This window comes from Hyla sarda, chromosome 1 (genome assembly GCF_029499605.1).
Source record: "Hyla sarda isolate aHylSar1 chromosome 1, aHylSar1.hap1, whole genome shotgun sequence".
In the NCBI taxonomy this organism is placed as follows: domain Eukaryota; kingdom Metazoa; phylum Chordata; class Amphibia; order Anura; family Hylidae; genus Hyla; species Hyla sarda.
This window is the reverse complement of record NC_079189.1, coordinates 600549170-600569972: the sequence shown is the minus strand read 5'-3', so window position 1 is coordinate 600569972 and position 20803 is coordinate 600549170. Positions and strand designations below refer to the sequence as shown.

The following is a 20803-nucleotide window of genomic DNA, read 5'->3' as shown; positions in this document are numbered from 1 at the left end:
CAGGTGACTAGGCCTTTGAAGCTAATAGGGGCTTGTTAATGTGAGCACTAAGAGTATTATACCCCAGTACAGTTGCAACAGGGTTTCCTTCGGTGTCGCCTGTCTCTCGGTGTCGCCTGTCTCTCGGTGTCGCCTGTCTCTCGGTGTCGCCTGTCTCTCGGTGTCGCCTGTCTCTCGGTGTCGCCTGTCTCTCGGTGTCGCCTGTCTCTCGGTGTCGCCTGTCTCTCGGTGTCGCCTGTCTCTCGGTGTCGCCTGTCTCTCGGTGTCGCCTGTCTCTAGGTGTCGCCTGTCTCTAGGTGTCGCCTGTCTCTCTCTGTGGGCTTCAGGTGAATTGATTCGCCGCTGTAAAGATCTTTCTCAGGAAATTCCCACCAAATTCGGATTTGTTCGATTTGCTCATCTTTATAAATCACATTAAACTATACTAAACTAACACTAACTAACCAACTATATAATCATCAGAAATACCATTAACTAATGAATTGTAATGTAAATTGTCAGTGCTTTAACAAATACTCCACACAATGCACTAATTACAGCTTAATCTTCATTGAAAGTAAGTTAAATTTTTTTTTTTCTTGTTAATCCTAACAGTTCTCTCTAAATTAAAAACAAAGATAATCCAGCTGCACAGGATGTCAAAGCAGCAATGCTGGTAATAAAAAAATTAAAAAAACAGCAAAAAAAAAAAATGATGGAGCAGCAGCAGCGGCTTCTGGAGAAGGTGGTGAATAAGCTGGAGGAGCAACACCAAAATGGGATGCAGGAGTTGCCGGACCTCCAGAAGCAGCTGAAACCAGTTGCATTAGAGGTGTGTTTGTAATTGTTTAATAGAAATTTGTTATAAATATTTATTTTGGTTCTAACGTGTGCTTTCTTTTTTTGATATTATTTTTTTTACCAAGACCTAGAACTGCAAGTAAATGTAATCCACAAAACGAATGCAGCTCTGCTTAATCTCTGTCAAAAATTAGATCCGGTAGGATCATGAAAAATGTACAGCAATCTGGTTTTGTTGAACACACAGTGCCTTCTGAACAGACTACAAACTCTGCTATGCTGAATGAGTGTCGGTGCTTCCCGGTGCCTGTTGGCCCCTTCCTAGTCCTGCAGTATATAGCGGAAAAAAGCGGAGGTACCCGGGTGGAGGGTAGCGTTTCCCTTGACGGTGATGGTAGCTTGGTATGCAGGCCTGCAGCGGGAGGACTGAGCCCAGAGGTGGGTCCGTATGTAGAATGCAGAAAATGTAGAAAAATGCTGTGGTGGCGCTTCCAAGGAATTAACCCAAAGTCGTGGGTATAGGTGTGAAGTAAATAATTTAGTTTTACAGCATAAAGAAATCAAAGAAAATAAAGCAATACTCATTTCGGGAGTCACAGCTCCCTTTTTCAATTGCAGGTGGTTGCTGTGTGGCCAGGTGACAGGTTTGGGAGTTTAAATACATGAGAAAATGGCACCAAACCAGATGAGCTGGTGACGTCATGTGGGATGGATGCCGGGGCCAGGTGTGGACTGGGCAAGAGAGACCTACATAGTACAACATTTTCAATAAAAGATTATGAAAACCACGTAAAACATGAAAAAATGCATAGGTATAGTATTTTACAGGAGTATTTAGAAGTTCAAATAGAACCGCGAGAAATGTCCGTAGTAGCGACCAATCAGGAGGCAGTAGGCGGAGGTTGTCATCGCTGTGCTGGGTTGCCGCGGCAGGTGTTTGAATGGAGACGAGCCTCTTAAGGCTGATTGGTCGTTTGCTGTGGGATAGTGTAAATGTGACCAATCAGGATCGTGCCGTACATGACTGAGTATAGTTACACTGTCATGGGCGAAAGTCCGTGTGGAGATGTCGTCCAAAGATGGGCATGGGGATAGTGGGCTAGATTCTGATAGGCTGCCCGTGAAATTGAGTGAGCCAATCAGAGGGGGACGTATAAGTCCGGGTTCCAGGTTGCTGGTGGCAGTAAAGTGTCTTTAAAAAATGTCAGCCAATTGCTGCTAGGGTCGTCCGGGCGGTGGCCAATCGGAGATGGGACATGTATATCCTCTCCGGGAAGTTCCTAGAGGCATCGGCGGCAATTCTTTTTTGACTTGCTCAGCAGCGATTGGTCGTATTCTTCAAAAAAGAATTACTCTTCAAAAAAGAATTGCCGCCGATGCCTCTAGGAACTTCCCGGAGAGGACATACACGTCCCATCTCAGATTGGCCACCGCCCGGACGACCCTAGCAGCGATTGGCTGACATTTTTGAAAGACACTTTACCGCTACCAGCGGCAGCAACCTGGAACCCGGACCTATACATCCCCCCCTCTGATAGGCTGACCGTGAGATCGAGTGAGCCAATCAGAATCTAGCCCACTATCCCCATGCCCATCTTTGGACGACATCTCCACACGGACTTTCGCCCATGACAGTGTAACTATACTCAGTCATGTATGGCACGATACTGATTGGTCGCCTTTACAATATCCCACAGCAAGCGACCAATCGGCCTTAAGAGGCTCGTCTCCATTCAAACACCTGCCACGGCAGCCCAACACAGCGATGACAGCCTCCGCCTACTGCCTCCTGACTGGTCCCACGGACACCGGCAGCTCCCTGATTGGTCGTTACTACGGACATTTCTCAAGGTTCTACTATTTGAACTTCTAAATACGCCTCCTGTAAAATACTATACCTATGCATTTTTTCATGTTTTACGTGGTTTTCATGATCTTTTATTGAAAATGTTGTACTATGTAGGTCTCTCTTGCCCAGTCCACACCTGGCCCCGGCATCCATCCCACATGACGTCACCAGCTCATCTGGTTTGGTGCCATTTTCTCATGTATTTAAACTGCCACACCTGTCACCTGGCCACACAGCAACCACCTGCAATTGAAAAAGGGAGCTGTGACTCCCGAAATGATTCTTGCTTTATTTTCTTTGATTTCTGTATGCTGTAAAACTAAATTATTTACTTCATACCTATACCCACGACTTTGGGTTAATTCCTTTTAAGCGCCACCACAGCATTTTTCTACATTTTCTGCACGGATCCACGCACCAATTACCTTGATTCTATTAACCTGCAAAAGACGCAAGGTCCGCAGCAACTTTCAGTCATTGAAGTCTATAGAAGTGTATTGCAGAGACTGTAACTGTATTCTGAATGTACCTAAAGTTCAAGAGTAAAGTTTACTTCAGTTCAAGTTTAACTCCAGTGTGTACCTTCAGTCAGTACCTGCATATGTCGTTCCTGGGAAGGGCGGCGATAGGCCGAAGCTATACCTCAGTAATACCAGCCCTCACCTGGCCTCACGAGTGACAGGGTTAATATTAACCCCCTCATATACAGATACCATACCACCACTACCATACCCCCCCCCCCCCCAAGGGCTACCACAAACTCATTGATAAAAAGATAAATACATTTAAAAAAAGGGCAAGACACAAAGGTGTGTGTATATACAAACACTGTTTCGATAATTTTACAACATTACCTTTTAGTATCTAATGTAGTGATCAGTTATGTCCCTCTTTTTCAGACGAACTTGCAGACCTTTTAAAGAAGTTCTGGATCATGGAAACAGGAGGTCTGTGCAAAAACACTTTTTGGAGGATTTTAAATCATTACCTTTTGGAACCTAATGTAGCTAAAAAGCTCTGGATCTGTCTTTACAGCAACGCTCTTTGACTATTAGCATCGTGGAAACTTTGCTACAACATCCTTTTTCATGTATTTTAGTGGGGCCATCCAACTCTGGAAAGAGATTTTGTAAAACAACTGATGCACAATGCTGGGACTCATTTATCACTTATTCCCGATATAATACTGTTTTGGCTTTATAGGTGTTGACAAACTGAGGACCTGTCTTTTCCAAACATTAAAATTATTGAAGGCCTACTGCATAAATCTATAGATGATCTGTTTCCACCCAATAAGGTAAAATTGTTGATCTCATGGAGAGCGCTAGTGACAAATTTCTGTGATGAACATACAATATCCTAAAACAAAACAAAAAGTTCTTGGTATTTACACTTATGGTCCTGCTAGTCTTACCCCGACAATCTGACAATGTTGTTGTTTTTTAATTAATTAATTTTTTTAAACCTGGTGACAAATTGCAAATTCTAACATAAGCTAGACAAATGTACCCTGGAAAAAAATATTTCCTTTTAGAAGCCTTTGAGGATGTCACATGAGAGCCTTATGGGCATTTACTAGTTGATTTGAGGAAACACCCCCCCCCCCCCCCCCCCAAACAGTATTTTTTTAAGGTTGGGTTTCTTCCCTCCAGCTTTATCAGCTGTGTATATTCCGAAGAATAATTACTCAAAAAATTAATGCTTTCAGTCTTTTGCACATTCTATGTGGTTTACATAGTACCAACAAGATCACCAGGGTTTTTAAGAGGGTCCAATTATGTCTTGGTGAAGGCCACTCCTTCAGAAAATCTATCTTGCGCCACACGAGTGATTTAACCCCTTAACGAAGCAGGACGTAAATGTACGTCTTGGTGAGCTGGTACTTAACGCACCAGCTGGTACATAACGCACTAGCAGCCAGGGACCCGCCTGTAATGGCGGACATCCGCAATCGTGTGGATGTCCGCCATTAACCCCTCAGATGCTGTTATCAATACAGATCACGGCATCTGCAGCATCGCGGTCACTAACATGGATGATCGGATCGCCTGCAGCGCTGCCGCGGCCATCCGATCATCCAGCATGGCAGCCAGAATCCCCTCACCTGCCTCCGCTGCCTTCCACGGGTCTTCTGCTCTGGTCTGCGATCGAGCAGACCAGAGCAGAAGATTGCCTATAATACTGATCAGTGCTATGTCCATATTTGTTTTATATAAGCAAATATGGTATCAATAAAAAGTAGAGATCACAGCGCAAAAAATGATCCCTCATACCGCCGCTTATGCGGAAAAATTAAAAAGTTAGAGGTCTTCAAAATAGAGGGATTTTAAACGTACTAATTTGGTTAAACAGTTAGCGATTTTTTTTTTTTTTTTAAGCGCAACAGTAATAGAAAAGTATATTATCATGGGTATCATTTTAATCATATTGACCCAAAGAATAAAGAACACATGTCATTTTTACCGTAAATTGTACGTCGTGAAAACAAAACCTTCACAATTTGCAAAATTGCGATTTTTCTTTTTAACTTTCCACACAAATAGTATTTTTTTTTTGTTGCGCCATATATTTTACGGTAAAGTGAGTGGCATTACAACGGACAACTGGTCACGCAAAAAACAAGCCCTCATACTAGTCTGTGGATGAAAATTTAAAAGTTATGATTTTTTGAAGGCTAGGAGGAAAAAACAAAAACGTAAAAATAAAAGTCCTTAAAGGGGTACTGTGCCCCTAGACATCTTATCCCCTATCCAAAGGATAGGTGATAAGATGTCAGATCGCCGGGGTCCCGCTGCTGGAGACCCCCGGGATCTCTGCTGCGGCACCTCGCTATCATCGCTGCACAGAGCAGACTTGCTCCGTGCGTAATGACCGAAGATACAGGGGGCGGGGCATCGTGACATCACGGCTCTGCCCCTCGTGATGTCATGGCTCGCCCCCTTAATGCAAGTCTATGGAAGGGGGCGTGATGGCGGGCCATTACGTCACGAGGGGGCGGAGCCGTGACGTAACTATGCTCTACCCCTCTATTGCCCGTCATTAAGCATGGAGCGAGTCTCCTGTGCGCAGTAATGATAGCGAGGTGCCCCAGCAAAGATCCCGGGGGTCCCCAGCAGCTGGAACCCAGCGATCAGATATCTTATCCCCTATCCTTTTGGATAGGGGATAAGATGTCTAGGGGTGGTGTACCACTTTATGGCCCAAATGGGCTGAGTCCTTAAGGGGTTAATAGCAGCCATAGAGGATATCGCTTATTATTAGAGATGAGTGAACTTACAGTGAGTTAGATTCGTCACGAACTTCTCGGCTCGGCAGTTGAGGACTTATCCTGCATAAATTAGTTCAGCACTTATCCTGCATAAATTAGTTCAGCTTTCAGGTGCTCCCGTGGGCTGGAAAAGGTGGATACAGTCCTAGGAGACTCTTTCCTAGGACTGTGTCCACCTTTTCCAGCCCACCGGAGCACCTGAAAGCTGAACTAATTTATGCAGGATAAGGCCTCAACTGCCAAGCCGAGAACAAATCTCTAAAAGACAGGAAAATATACCAAAATGGCATAAAGCAATAAGGATGCGGAGTCAAAAGACCCTGTCCATAAAGGGAAAAAAGCACTTATTGAATCAAACCAGTGGGTTCAAAGGTCCACTATTGGGATTTGTAATTCTGTAGGAGCCTTAGCCTTCCAGTTTTTGGATTTAGTACATAGGCTGTCGGGGTAAAGTGCAAGGAGCATGTGGGATATGTATTGTTTTTTTTTATTTTTTTTTATATAAAATATTTTTGTCATCCACTGGGCAACACTTTCATAAGAGCCAGGTTTTGAGGCTCTCCTTTTCCTTGGAAAATGCATGTAAGATCAGATCCGGTTGCTCATCTCTGCTCCCGGGTGTACAACCAATGCAATTATACATACAATTATAATAATCTGTTTAGATGCTTAATTGGTTAATAATGCTTATATATTGATATTATATACACACACACACACACTGTTTGGAATCTGCCATGGGAATAAAAAGTTGTCCAATTTATATGCTGGGATTAGTTGGCCAAAAAGCTGAATTTTTGACTATAGAAATAGAGGTCTTCCAGTCCAGTAATAATTATGTTGCTATCAGAGCACTATCTGCAGCGAGCAGCTTTTTTTTTGTCACATCGGGCAGGGCTTTCTGTGCTTGCAATGTCTCTGTATGATGCTGTGCGCACACAGAGAATGGGAGTTGTGGGGGAACGATGGAAAGGTGAGTGGTGATTTTTCTTTCACGGGCCTGCTATGGGGGAACTGTAGTAGCATATAGGAACACTGTGAGGAGATATGGGGGCAACGTGAGGGGCCTAATTTATGGGGGCACAAAGTGGACTCTATTACTGTGTGGAGAAATACACATGGATAGTTTGTAGGTTAGAAATGTGCTGGAACAAGGAGTCTAAAATGTTTGGCAGATGCCATAAAGATGATCCATCATGGTGCCCTGGGTCGGAAAAAGAATAGTAAACAACTGCGATCAGAGAAGACATCACCTGGATGTGAATGTAGTCACTTATATGGTCTGCAGATCCTGTGTACAGCTGGTATCTACCTCTCTATGGCCACTGTGCACAGATTTTGATAAATCTCCCCCAAAGTAAAAGTGGCCCATAGGAACCACTCAGCTAGCTTTTATTTTTAACAAGGCCTCTCCAAAATGAACCGTGGGAGTAGGAGATGTCGGCGCTGGATGAAGGAGCCAGGAGAGGTAGTAGCATGAAATCAAGGTAGATTTATTGGATGCAACACGTTTCGCTGCGCATGCGCAGCGAAACGCGTTGCATCCAATAAATCTACCTTGATTTCATGCTACTACCTCTCCTGGTTCCTTCATCCAGCGCCGACATCTCCTACTCCCACAGTCTATCTCCTAGCTTATCGATCTCAAGGAGGGCTGCGGATGAGGACACACAAACTTTCAGGCGCTTCCCGTTGGTTGTGTGCACACACACACACACACACACACACACACACACAACAACTCTGGTAAGCGGCGTGGGATAGATCTCTTCCCCCCCCCCCCCCCTCCCTATGGGCCTGACCTGCTGATCCCGCACAAGGAGTGCCTTCTGCTTTCTTTTTAGATTACTCTCCAAAATGAAAGAAGCAATCTTGTTGCCATAGCCAACTGGGCAACTTTTCCTCTGGACAGGTTTTGATCTCCTGTATGTGTAAATATTAAACTCTATATAGTGACTTTATTCAGTATATAGTTCAAAACGATACAACAAGGGACAGCAAGATGAGGTTTTGCCTAGGGTGGCAAAAATCCTTGCTCTGTCTGGCAAGAAGTACATGGCTGGTGCACGTGCAGTGTTCCCCCTGACATTACCAGACTTTTGACTCCTCTAGGATACAGCAGGAGAAAATCCGGAATTATAGGTTTTGGTAAGCAAAAAGAGTGGTGATAGTCTCTTCAGTACTCTATTCTGCAGTGGGTTTTCTGTAAACAAAAATAACTGGTGCTCAAACAATTTTTGATATTTGGGTAATCAGCATATATTATTCCATATAAATTTTGCATCAGAGTTAGTAATTTCACCCACAGGACCCTTGCAGTGGAAACGGCAACCCCAAAATAACCGAAAAATACATAATTCAGGGATGTGGAAATCCTATAGCCCGACGCCCGGGACAAGTAGTTTTGGGCACCGGGCAGGTGAATTGTTTATAGATTTAGCCCTGTATCGGGCGAGCAGGGAGAGACAGACTTCTCCCTTATTTTTCTTTAATGTCGGTGTGAGGCGCGGGAGCGGATGGAAGTCTCCACCTCACACCGGCTCTGAGTGTATGGAGGGGGCGGCGGCCTCCAGCTGACTGCAGAGCCCCCTTATCTCCCCTCCCGGAGGATGGACGGAGCTCAGAAGACACAGCAGGGGGAGAGAAAGGACGAGCACAGCTCCGTGCACAGCTCCATCCCCCGCACTCAGCTCTATCCCTCCCCCTGATCTGTTTCCACAGGACCTAATCCACCACGGGGCGGTTGCTTGTTTGCACGGGGAAAACACAGAGCAGGGGGGGGGGGGGGTGAGGGGGAGGACGGAAATCTCACCTCACACCGGCGGTGACTACAGCTCTGATGTCCACTCATGGCGGCTCAGGTGAGGAGGCCGAGAATACAGGCGGTGGCAGGAAGGGTGGTTGTATATGTAGGGTGTGAGTGGATGTGTGATGTGTGTATGTAATGTATGATGGGGGGGGGCAGCGGCAGGTGTATGTATGATGTGTGCATATGTATGGTGTATATCAGTGTTTCCCAACCAGGGTGCCTCCAGCTGTTGCAAAACTATAACTCCCAGCATGCCCTGGGCGTTGTAGTTTTGCAACAGCTGGAGGCACCCTGGTTGGGAAACACTGGTGGATATGTATGGTGTGAGTGTATGTGTATGATGTCGATGTGTGTGTGATGTATGATGTGGGGTGGGCAGCGGCAGGTGTATGTATGATGTGTGCATATGTATGGTGTATATGTATGGTGTGTGTATGTAATGTATGATGTGTGTGTGTGATGTGTATGTAATGTATGATGTGTATATGATGTGTATGTAATGTCTAAGTGTGATGTGTGTGTGTGTATGTAATGTATGATGTCTGTGTGTGATGTGTATGTAATGTATGATGTGTATATGATGTCTGTGTGTGATGTGTATGTACTGTATAATGTGTGTATGATGTGTATGTAATGTCTAAGTGTGATGTGTGTGTGTGTGTATGTAATGTATGATGTGGGGGGGGGCAGCGGCAGGTGTATGTATGATGTGTGTATATGTATGGTGTGAGTGTATGTAATGTATGATGTGGGGGGGCAGTGGCGGGGGGGTGTGTATGTATATGGGGGCAGTTGCTGGTGCATGTATGATGTGTATGCATGAATGTTTTGTATAGGAGCGGACTGTCACGTCGGGCATTAGGGCAGTTGTGCCATCTAATTTTATTTTTAGTGGCCCCCGCACTAAATTGCACCCCCAGAAACCCGCCCCCTTCATACTCACCCGCCAACCAAGAGCCCCACGGATGCAGACAAACACTCCCGAACCAAAACTACAACTCCCAGCATGTTGGACCAGAACATAAACTGTAGAACTATACAGTGTAACATGCTGGGAGTTGTAGTTTTGGTTCGGGTCAGCTGCAGAGCCATAGGCTGCATCAGGGCATGCTGGGTGTTGTAGTTACTAACTGCAATTCCCAGTATTCCTTGACACATCCTAAGGCTCTGCAGCTGACACAAACCAAAAAACTACAACTCCCAGCATGTTACACAATAACCTTAACTGTACTACTATAAAGTGCAACATGCTGCAACGCCCACAGAACCATAGGCTGTATCAGGGCATGCTGGGAGTTGTAGTTATCTAGTAACTAAATGCAACTTCCAGCATTTTCTGACACAAAATGCACCATATAAACTGGAGAAGCAGAACACCCCCCCCCCCCCCCAGTAACACATAAGTCCCTATTGAGACTGAAAAATAGTGATTAAAATATTTTAAAAAGTGCGTATATATGTGAATAAGCCCCTTTCCTAATAAAAGTTTCCAATTTTCTTTAAATAAAAATAATGTACAAAAATAAACATAAGTGGTATCGCTGCATGTGGAAATGTCCAGACTATTAAAATATAATGTTAATTAAACCGTACGGTGAACGGTGTAAATGTAAATAATAGTCCAGAATTGCTCATTTTTGGTCACTTCATATGAGAATTTTTTTATAAGGTGATCAAAAAGTTACATCTAGACTTATCTGTGGTTGTCTCGGGTGTAAGAGGATCTACAGCTCTCCCACCGCTAATATCCTGACATACTGCGATCACCTATTAACCCATTAGATCACCGCTGTCAGCAGTGTCTAAAGGATCTTATATCCATCCCTGGTGGTCTAGTGAGGGACAAGTAGATTGTGTTCCGCTTTAGTCCCTTGGACAAGTATTTTTTTTTTTTTAATTTCCACACCCCTGATAATTAATTAGAGGTATAAAACGCCATAAAATATTAAAACTCCCTAGAGGATGCAGGGTGTTTAATATATGCCCTTGCTGCTTGATACTTAGCGCACAAGGGTGTACACTTATACCATATGGAGTGTATGATCTATGCAGTGAGCGCAGGAGCTGTGCTTGCTTTATAGGCCGCGGGTCCCGGCTCATAGAAGTCAGGGCCCCTTTGTAAATTGCGGAAATCAGTGACCACTCTGATGCCCGCCATTAACCCTCCTGTGCACACTCCTATAAATTTATTTATAAGTTTGAATCCATTTGTTTAGAATTAGTTTTTTTGTTTTGTTTTTTTGCACCTGTAGTGAGTTTGTACCTTTTTGATTTAGCGATATGCTAAAGGAGAGGGGATAAGTGCCAGATGTCTTGAATGGGGCCCCGGCTATCTGAGAGGAGCATTTGCTGGTGTTGGCCCGTGCTCCATGCATTTCTATGGGAGCGCAGGAGATGCCAGAGTACAACACTTGTGTCTATTTGGCACTCCCTTAGATAATGAATGGAGCGCATGCAGAGCCCAGAACGCACTCCTGAGACTTCCGTTCAAGACATCTGGCACTTATCCTCTTCTGTGGATAGGCGATAAGTTACTTTTTGCTGCAGTACCCCTCTCAATTGTTTTGCTCTAATGACACTGATTGTACTACAACACATGATGCGATGCTGTAATACACATCTGTTGTCATAATTTAAAGAATGCCAAATTACAATTAGAACACTAATACCTATTGGCATCTCTGGAGGTCTGGAGGAAGAGTGAGAGGGGTGTGGAGGAGCAGAGGGGGTCCCAAAGAAGACTACGTATAAGAGAGCAATTGTATGATACGCACCTCCAATTGTACAATACGCACCTGCATTATAATACTATAACTCCAAGGGTCTCTGCAGGTATCCCATACTTAGTAGTGCACCTGAGAAGGGAAGGGTATAACAGGGGTGGTAAGGTTCCTGTACGGGCCAGCCCTTGTAAGGAAGTAACACAGTCTAGGCCTAAGGCCTTTGATTTACCCCATTGTAGGGTATTTGGTTGTAGGCCCCATTATCTATTTTTATTTTTCCTATTGAGGGAAATAACAAGATAAGCATCTGTTTGACATTGCATGCTGTTCCAGAGTCTATGATCTAGAAGTATCATTATGGAGGTGTGACTGGCCATAAATAAAAGGTTGAACCTTCCTTATCAGTTCTTTCCTCTTCTCAAAATGGTCACAGGGTTTCTTGCAGACACATCTGCAGAGTCGGTGAGGTTTGGCTTTAGGGCTTCTTGCTAGTCTAAATGTCCCTTCAAGCATTGGGCAGGTGGCACTTTATCGAAATACAGTTTGAGCCAAATTATGTCAATCCCCTTTAAGGCTAGGTTTCCACACAGGGTTTTTTTTCTGGCATTTTTTAGGAACACTGCCACTGTAAAAAAAAAATGTCTTTGCGTCAGTAAGAAGTGGATCTAGTAGGAAGAAGCAAAGGTGTTTTCTTTTATATTTCTTTTGAATATGCTTTGGCTCAAAAACTGCATTTACAGGTTTTTTTTTCTGGCATTTTTGTTTAGAAAACTGTGTAGGCCAAACACATGGAATCCTTTAGGTTAGGTTCCAGAGTTATGCACGATGCTAGAAAATGTCAGATATTGGGGTTTCCCAATGGAAAGGTTACCACAAAAAAAGCTGAAATTTCTTGGGGATGAAATTTCTTTTGGGGTAGATCGAGAGATTCTGGAGGGAAAGGTAAGGAAAATATTATCCCTAATGCCAACTAGAATACCAATCTCTAGACAAAGAAATGCCAGGGGGCTGTTGGAGGGAAGACCCTTGGGCCAGTTCATCTCTAAACCTTGTGGGACACACTGTCTGCAAGTCATCATCCCTGTCCATCTAGATCACGAAGGGTTGGGTCCTTGTTCCGAATTCTTCCTGGTAAGGAAACTAAATGGGACGTACCAAACCCTGTGGCCAGGCAGCCCCACTACTGCTTGACCAAGCCAGCTGATCTACGTCGTGCAACATCAGACAAAGCACCACAGTAACAATGGCCGCCACAGAGCACCACAACTAGTGTGAACGCCTACCATGTGCTCCCTGTCAGAGGGCTGGGAGAATACTGGCTGGGCAGTGTCTTATACTAACGATGGTTTAAGCCTTGAAGTTTTTTTTCTCTTCATGACAGGTACCTAATAACAGCTTGTGTTGAAACTGGATAATTTTTTTTTTTTTTCCTTGCCTTCATAGAATATAAAGAAACAAACAATTCCCTACAATCCCTAGAGCTGGGGAGACTTGTTATATTACAGATAAGATCATTCACCCTTCACACAATAAAAGACATTCTCCGTACAATGGTAAAGAATTTACACGTAAAATATAGTTTAACAAGGAATCACAGAGCACGTGGTCAGAATGGTAACCAACAAAGAAAAATGGTAAAAAAAAGTTTTAACGTTTTGTACTGTTGTAGACAGGATTTTGTTTTCCAACCAGGGATGTTAGAACACAAAAACAACATCTATTCACAAAATGCTTAGAACAAAATAAAAAAAACTCACACCCTAAGGCCATATTATTTTCTAATAAACCATTTAGTATAAATTTCCTTGCCCTTGCAGTCTCCAGCAGGTGGACTGCTTAATTTGAAACAAAGTAGCTTCCACAGTAGTCGTGGCCAAAAAACTAGTTTTTGCTATTTTTTTTGGGAATGTGAGGAGAGTAGGCAGGGCTAAGAAACTAGGCAGCACATTGAACAAGGCCTCATCCTGAGATTTCGACAAGCTCTCTTTGACTTTCTGCAGGTTAGGGCCACACATCTCCGGAACCTGGGAGGAGAAGTATATTGATTGTATTATTTCTACAATTTAAATGTATTTTTATCACTCTGGTAGATCCAGACTGGTTTGCCAATCATAGACCATGGATCTACTAGTGAGTGTTAATTTGGGGGGTATAAAGTTCTGGTACAAGTCATGTCTGCTAAAATACCTGGTACAATTACTTAATAAGCTTAGTCAGTGTTTCTGGGTGTTTGAAACTGAAGCACTGAGTCACAGGCTAAATTAATAAAGCATATAGGAAAATATATGGAGATACAGACCTCTAGATACTCATAGGCTAATATTCTATGTGGGATGTCAAGATGGGATATGTAGTGATTAATGGTCTGGTGTCGGGATGTGGTGATAGTATGACATAACATCCAGTCAGTATTCTACAATAATTAACAGATTGCTAAAATAACATAACTAATAAATATAATTAGATTAGATAATAAATAAATTATATATAAAATGAATACAGGCTAAGTGATAGAAGTTATATTAATAAAATTTTAATTATTTTGTATTTCGTGTGCGGTTGTGCAGGGCCCTTGCATTGACCACACCTTTAATGACTAATTAAAACAAAGAAGATAAAATACATTGAATAGATATAAATATATGCAATAGATAGCTGTAATAAATTGATGCAATGGACTGATCCAATAGAGATTAATGCAATAAAAAATTCATGCAAATAAAAAATAAATGCAATAAAAAATTCATGCAATAAAACAGCAGTCCCTAATTGCTGTTAGGGACTGCTGTTCTTTTATTGCAAGAATTTTTTTTATTGCATTTTTTTAACTTTTTTTGTTAAAGAATTTTTCTTTAAAACAGATATTTGAGAATATGAAAATAAAAGTACATAGAATAATATACAGAGTCATTACATATTAAAAAGACCAGGTTACAACATAACATAGATCCGGCTGTAAAGATGTTGTAAAGTCCAGATTATTTCAGGTCGGCTCTGTTAGATAACTGCTTTTATCTAAGCTTCATGTCTCTGATGTGGGGTCTTCCCCGGATACTAACAGATAATAAAGTGAATAAAATGAAGCCAGTATAATATGAAGTGCTATTAGAGGATACTAATATCTTTTGACTCCGGATCCATTACACCTCAGCTTATGGTAAATAATCCAGGCAATATGCAATGAAGATGTAAAATAATGTTAAAAAAAAAAAGGAGGTAAAAAGTTTGTAAGAGGTAGAAAGTTAATAGAGGAAAAGACAGGTAAGTATGGAAGATAAAGATAAAGGGACGGATAAGTAGGGAATATAAAGAGAATAAAGAAGTATCCACTCGGCTCCAGCTCCTCAGGGTCTGTCTACTGCCTCAAACCACTCTCAGGGACTCCACATATTCATCCCACCGGCGCCACAAAGTATCAAAAGCATCCAGTCTGTTTTCCACCATGGCGGACATATTTTCCATTCTTTGTATGTCTGTGATTTTATCTAGTAGCATCTGGAATGGGGGGCTATCAGTTTTCTTCCACCACTGAGCCACAAGACACTTGGCCGCAGTGAGTATATGTAAGAAGAGTTTAGACTGAATGGTAGTGATTCCGCTGGGGGGGGGGATGTTCAGAAGATATGTCTCCGAGGATTATAGGGTCCCACATCCCACTAACTAGTGACTGCACCTCCAGCCAAAAGTGTCTTAGAAGTGGGCAGTCCCAAAATATGTGGTATAGAACCAATATCTCTATACACCTCCAACAAGATGGGTGAAAGCTGCGGGAAGAGGCGGTGCAGCAGTTCAGGCGTGTGATACCAATGTATTAAGATTTTGTACTGGTTCTCTTTGTGTGTGTGATACAAGTCGAGGACTTAGCTGCCCGTGACCATATGACCTGCCATTGTGCAAAGGTGAGGGATTTCCCTAAATAAGATTCCCACTTGGTCACATATGGGTGTCGTAGTTGAGACGTGTCCTATGGAGATATTAGGATATCATACATTCTTGAGATCAAGCCTCTAGTGGAGGTGTCTCGTTTAGATAGATTCAAAGGGTGTTGGAGGTGGGAAGGATGGGATGGGTGAATTCCTGAATGGTGTGGAAGTGAGACAGGGACTCTCTTGTCATGTGAAATTTGTCACTAGTAGATTGTGGGGTTAGAAGCTTTCGAGTAATGGGATCAACCAAGTCGGCTAAATAAAATATCTTGGCTGTGATCCAAGGAGAGACAGTCCTGATGTCGTCACTATCTGGAATACTAGGGTTAAATAACATTGTGTGAGTAGAGAGGTTAGTGATTTAAGAGGGTATGTGGAGGAGGCCTCATTCCAGATTTTAATAGTTAGTCTCATTGGCCCCAAAAGGTTCCTTGTGACAGTGCAGGGGGTGGATGACCATATCATAGAGGATGGGTGTATAGGAGAAATCCACAACTTCTCAACTTCAGTCTACCTGCTATATGCCAAAAATTTGGTCCATGAGGGAATTCTCCGGAGGTGCACCGCCAAATATTTATATATAATTATAAAATAATAAAATTAAAATTATAAAATTATAAAATAATAAAATTAAAATTATAAAATTATAAAATTATAAAATATAAAAAATAAAAAATAAAAAATTAAATAAAAAATAATAAATAATAATAAATATATATATCAGGCATGGCCAGGCCTCCAAACTGTTTTTTAGCAGATAGGACCGCCGCCGACAACCTATGCCTCCCTCCCCTCCACATGAATTTAAGCAACATAGTTTGAAACTTTTTAATGGCAGTTTTGGGAATGGGGACAGGCAAAGTCTCCACAAGATACAGGAATTTTGGGAGAGTGATATTGGGGCCCATTTGTCTAGCAATGTTTGTATATTTTGGAAGAGACAAGGGAAATTCTGCTTATATAGGGAAGCGTATGTGGGTGTAAGACGGACTCCTAGGTAACCCAAGGACGTATCCTGCCATTTATAGGGAAATTACTGTTTCAGATTTAAGAGATATGGGTGTAGCCATTCTTGTTTCCCGCTCATGTCCTCTCCAGATTTCTGATACCTTCCTAGACCCAGGTGGGAGATATATAATAATTTCAGGAAAGCTCTACAATATACCCATAGTCCTATGTAACTTATATGCACCAAACACATCACAAATTCCATTTCTCACGAGAGTTTTGGCAAAACTGCCCCCAGCCACTCTGCTGATTGGAGGGGATTTTAACTTACCATTTTCCACAACTATGGACAGACACTCCCTTTCACACCCAAATCCATCTCCTGTTATAACCCACTTATCCTCTTTTCTTAGGAAACTGGTTAGGCGCCATCATCTATTTGACCTATGGAGGGTTCTTAACCAAAATAGTAGGGAGTACACTTTTTACTCAACACCACATACCACCCACTCAAGGATAGATATGTTTATGGGAAATCTCTTTGGCCTTAGACTAGCAGGCAGTGCGACAATTCATCCTATTACGTGGTCTGACCACGCTCCTGTAACATTGGACCTCAAACCAGCTTCTACACCAGGTAAGGTTTGCCACTGGTGACTCAATGAAACTCTGCTTAAACAAGAGGTCCATAGGATAAATTTGGAAGCATGTTTGGCCAAATTTTGCTCAAAGTATGACTTCAGTGTTGATAGCTTTTCTACAGTATGGGAAGCACCTAAGACTGTTTTTAGAGGCCATTGCATTTCTTTGGCTTCTAAACTTAAAGCTTTAGTCTTTCCCATGGCATCTTTTTTAAGTTTACTCTCTAAATCTTTGGAGGATAGAATGGCCCATAGGCCTTCAACTAATATCCTAAGACAAATAGTCCAGACCCATAATGTCCTGAAAGACCTGGCGGTGGGGAAAGTAGAAAAGCTTCTAGTCTATATGAAACACAAATACTACGCCCGAGCTAACAAACCACACACGCTTTTGGCAGCGCAACTGAACTCTCTAGCCTCACACACAACTACGCTAGCCATTAAGAACACAAACGGCCATATAGCCTATGACCCTGAATGTATGGCTGATATAACTGAGAATAATACTCTCTGAATATATCACCTCCCCTCTTTTTTTTATCCTCAAACAAAACCCAGAGGGACAATACAATTAAAGACTACTTGGGAAAATGTGGGTTACCAAAAATTACATCCATCGAGCTTAATGAATTAAACTCTCCAATTTCTAAGGAAGAATTGATACCATTAAAGCACTACCTAATGGTAAATCGCCAGGTCCTGATGGACTATCCTACTTATATTACAAAACCTTCTCAGATATCTTGGCCCCCCATCTATTAACACTGTTTAATTTCTTTCTTCAGGGTACACCTATCCCCCCCCCCCCCATGATGCTAGCTTCTCATATCATTGTGATCCCTAAACCTGGGAAAGACCCATCAGAATGCGCAAGTTATAGACCCATATCTTTACTAAATTCGGACCTCAAACTATTCACTAAAATTCTGGCGGACAGACTGAGCAACGTGGTACCTGGCCTTGTGAACAAAGACAAAGTTGGTTTTGTCATTCACCGTCAGGCAGGAGACAACACTAGGAGAGCCATTGACCTCATTGACATATTAAATAAGACAAAGTCTTCGGGTCTTCTTTTGAGACTGGATGCAGAGAAAGCCTTTGACCGGCTTAGCTGGCCTTTCCTGCTGTCTACGCTTCAGAATTATGGTATAAATGGTCCCTTCCTTACTGCTGTCTCCCAATTGTACACCACACCTTCTGCTCAGATCAAATTACCACATGCCACTTCTTCTAGATTCAAAATGTATAATGGCACACGTCAGGGGTGCCCCCTCTCACCGCTCCTATTTGTGCTCAGTATAGAGCCATTAGCAGCCTCCATTCGAAATTGTCCTGATATAGGTTTAATGGTTAAAAATAGGGAATTCAAAATCTCGCTATTTGCGGATGATGTCCTTTTGACCATTCGTAACCCCTCAATGCCGCATGGAGATTGGGTAAGGATATTAACTGATTATGGGCATTTGTCGGGTTACAAGATCAATACTTCAAAAACAGAAGCCCTCCCAATTAATATCCCCCCAATTGCATTAATCTCTATTGGATCAATCCATTGCATCAATTTATTACAGCTATCTATTGCTTATATTTATATCTAATGTATTTTATCTTCTTTGTTTTAATTAGTCATTAAAGGTGTGGTCAGTGCAAGGGCCCTTCACAACCGCACACAAAATACTAAATTAAAATCTTATTAATATAACTTTTATCACTTAGCCTGTATTTATTTTATATATAATTTATTTATTAATACTACATTTATCTAATCTAATTATATTTGTTATTTTAGCAATCTGACATAACATCCAGTCAGTAATATACAATAATTAACATACTATCACCACATCCCGACACCAGACCATTAATCACTACATATCCCATCATTACATCCCACATAGAATATTAGCCTATGAGTATCTAGAGGTCTGTATCTCCATATATCCCTATATTATACCTAGACACGTAGGGTTAACGTGTATCATACAGCACCTCGCTACTCATTCATCACCTATTTAGTGTGAGCCCCCCACCTCCAATTCCATTTTCTCTAAATTAATAAAGCCTAAATGTGTTTGCAAATGGTCGTTGGCCATCTTGGGACTCTAAGAAAGTATTGGTGTAGTCAGCAGGAATACCACAATAAATGAAGCTGCAAACAGATTATTAGGATTAGGACCCTAGAACCACATGTTAGACCCTGAAACATGTTACACTAAACTGTGCTTAACGCTCTATTAGCTGCCATATTACCAATCTATATAACTTTTATAGGGATTTATTCTATTGCCATATTTGGAGTTGGGAAGACCTTTTTCCTCTAATGGGGCAATTTGCATCAGCCTCATAAGGGTTTTTTTTTTTTATCAACACAGTAGGTATAAGAGGTTATAAATTGAGCTTGATGCACTGTTATCTTGTGTGTGTGTGTGTGTTTTAAAAAAAAAAAATTTTTAATGTTTTTTTTTTTTTTTTAAACCTTGGCAATCTAACTTTACATGCCCAGGGTGGGTTAAAAAAATAGAGATTCTGGCCTATATGGGCAGCTTTTCTAACTCTTTACTAATCCTCTCTGTATGTTTTGTATCTTTGAATATAGTGACTTGTCCAGATAAGGGTGAAGATCGGAGCACCGCCATGACTGTTATGTATTTGTAATTCCAAAAAGTAACCACACATCAGCCCATAAGATGGACGAGGTAAGCTGCATGTTCTCTCCCCTTAAAAAAAAAAAAAAAAAAAAAAAAATGTTGTGAAGAATGCCTAAAAATTTTTCATTTTATAGTCAGGACTGTTGGCAGGATCATGTGTGTGCAGGTAGAGAGCAGTAAGCGGCTATAAGCGGATTGTAGAAGGTCACGTCTTATGACTCTATAGCTGTGAATGGAAAAGTCATTCTGATCTGTTCTTTACTTCTAGATATAATTGAGGTCTGAGGAGAAGACGGGAACAAGGATACGATCCAAGATGAAGGTTGTTAAAATTCAGATCTGATGTGTCCTGTTATTGTGCCCATTTACCATGCCTGTACTGTGATCCTATGCATATGTCTCATATAAACATAAAGTAAAACTGACAATAACGTATATATGGTGACTCCTCCAGTTATTCAGGTGGAAGGGGTTTTAATTGGTTGCAGTTCTTCTTTTTGGGTTTAAATTTAGTTTTAACCCCCATAAAGACCGCTAATGCCATTAAGGAGGTATGATGTGGGCTCTTGACTTGAGCCTGTGCTCTACCGTGTGGTTAGCTTTGACATTGAGGATCTAAAGGGTTAATAGCTGACAGCATTTAAAGGGACCTTTAAATGGCTGTTGGTAGTATAGTGCAATTGTGGGGGGTGGGGGGATGGCAGGGGCATGGAGGTGGGGTGGCGGCTGGGGGAAAGTTCGGAGGGTTGCAATCCATTGTTCAGGCAGCCAGAGGGTTTACCTTGGGCTCCGTGGCTGCCATGCCTACCCCAGACATGCTCTGGGGGTGGAGTCGTGTCATCATGATGCTCCAGCACCCTGTATCACCCATTATTATGCACAGAGCGAGTACCCCTTTAATGCTTATGGACGGTTTTGAAAACTTAGAGAAATTCGCCACGATTTTGTGCATAGACAATATGAAATTTATATTTTAAAATTGCATATATGATTGCATATAATTTTTGCTGCAAATTCCATAAAAAATAAAAATGAAAAATATATTTGAAATTTCCTGCAAAAATTATATGCAATAATATAGGCAAATATTTTATATGTACTGTATATATAAAATTATTTAAAAAATTGCAGCAAAAATTATGTGCCCTGTGTCTGATTTCCGATACAGTATACAAGCTAGCAGGTCATAATATGCGCTGAGTGGTCCGGCC

At 42.0% G+C, this 20803-nt stretch overlaps 1 long non-coding RNA gene across 2 annotated transcripts in view; it reads left to right on the top strand.

Annotated features, from left to right (window-relative positions):
* The window catches only part of LOC130297378 (uncharacterized), a 28903-nt gene extending 8891 nt beyond the window's left edge, over window positions 1–20012 (top strand). For both annotated transcript variants that reach the window (XR_008849500.1, XR_008849499.1), the window contains 4 exons: window positions 595–811; window positions 3529–3926; window positions 19541–19640; window positions 19861–20012. This is a non-coding gene — a long non-coding RNA (uncharacterized LOC130297378). The remainder of the gene's footprint in view (window positions 1–594; window positions 812–3528; window positions 3927–19540; window positions 19641–19860) is intronic.
* Window positions 20013–20803: the final 791 nt, after the last annotated feature.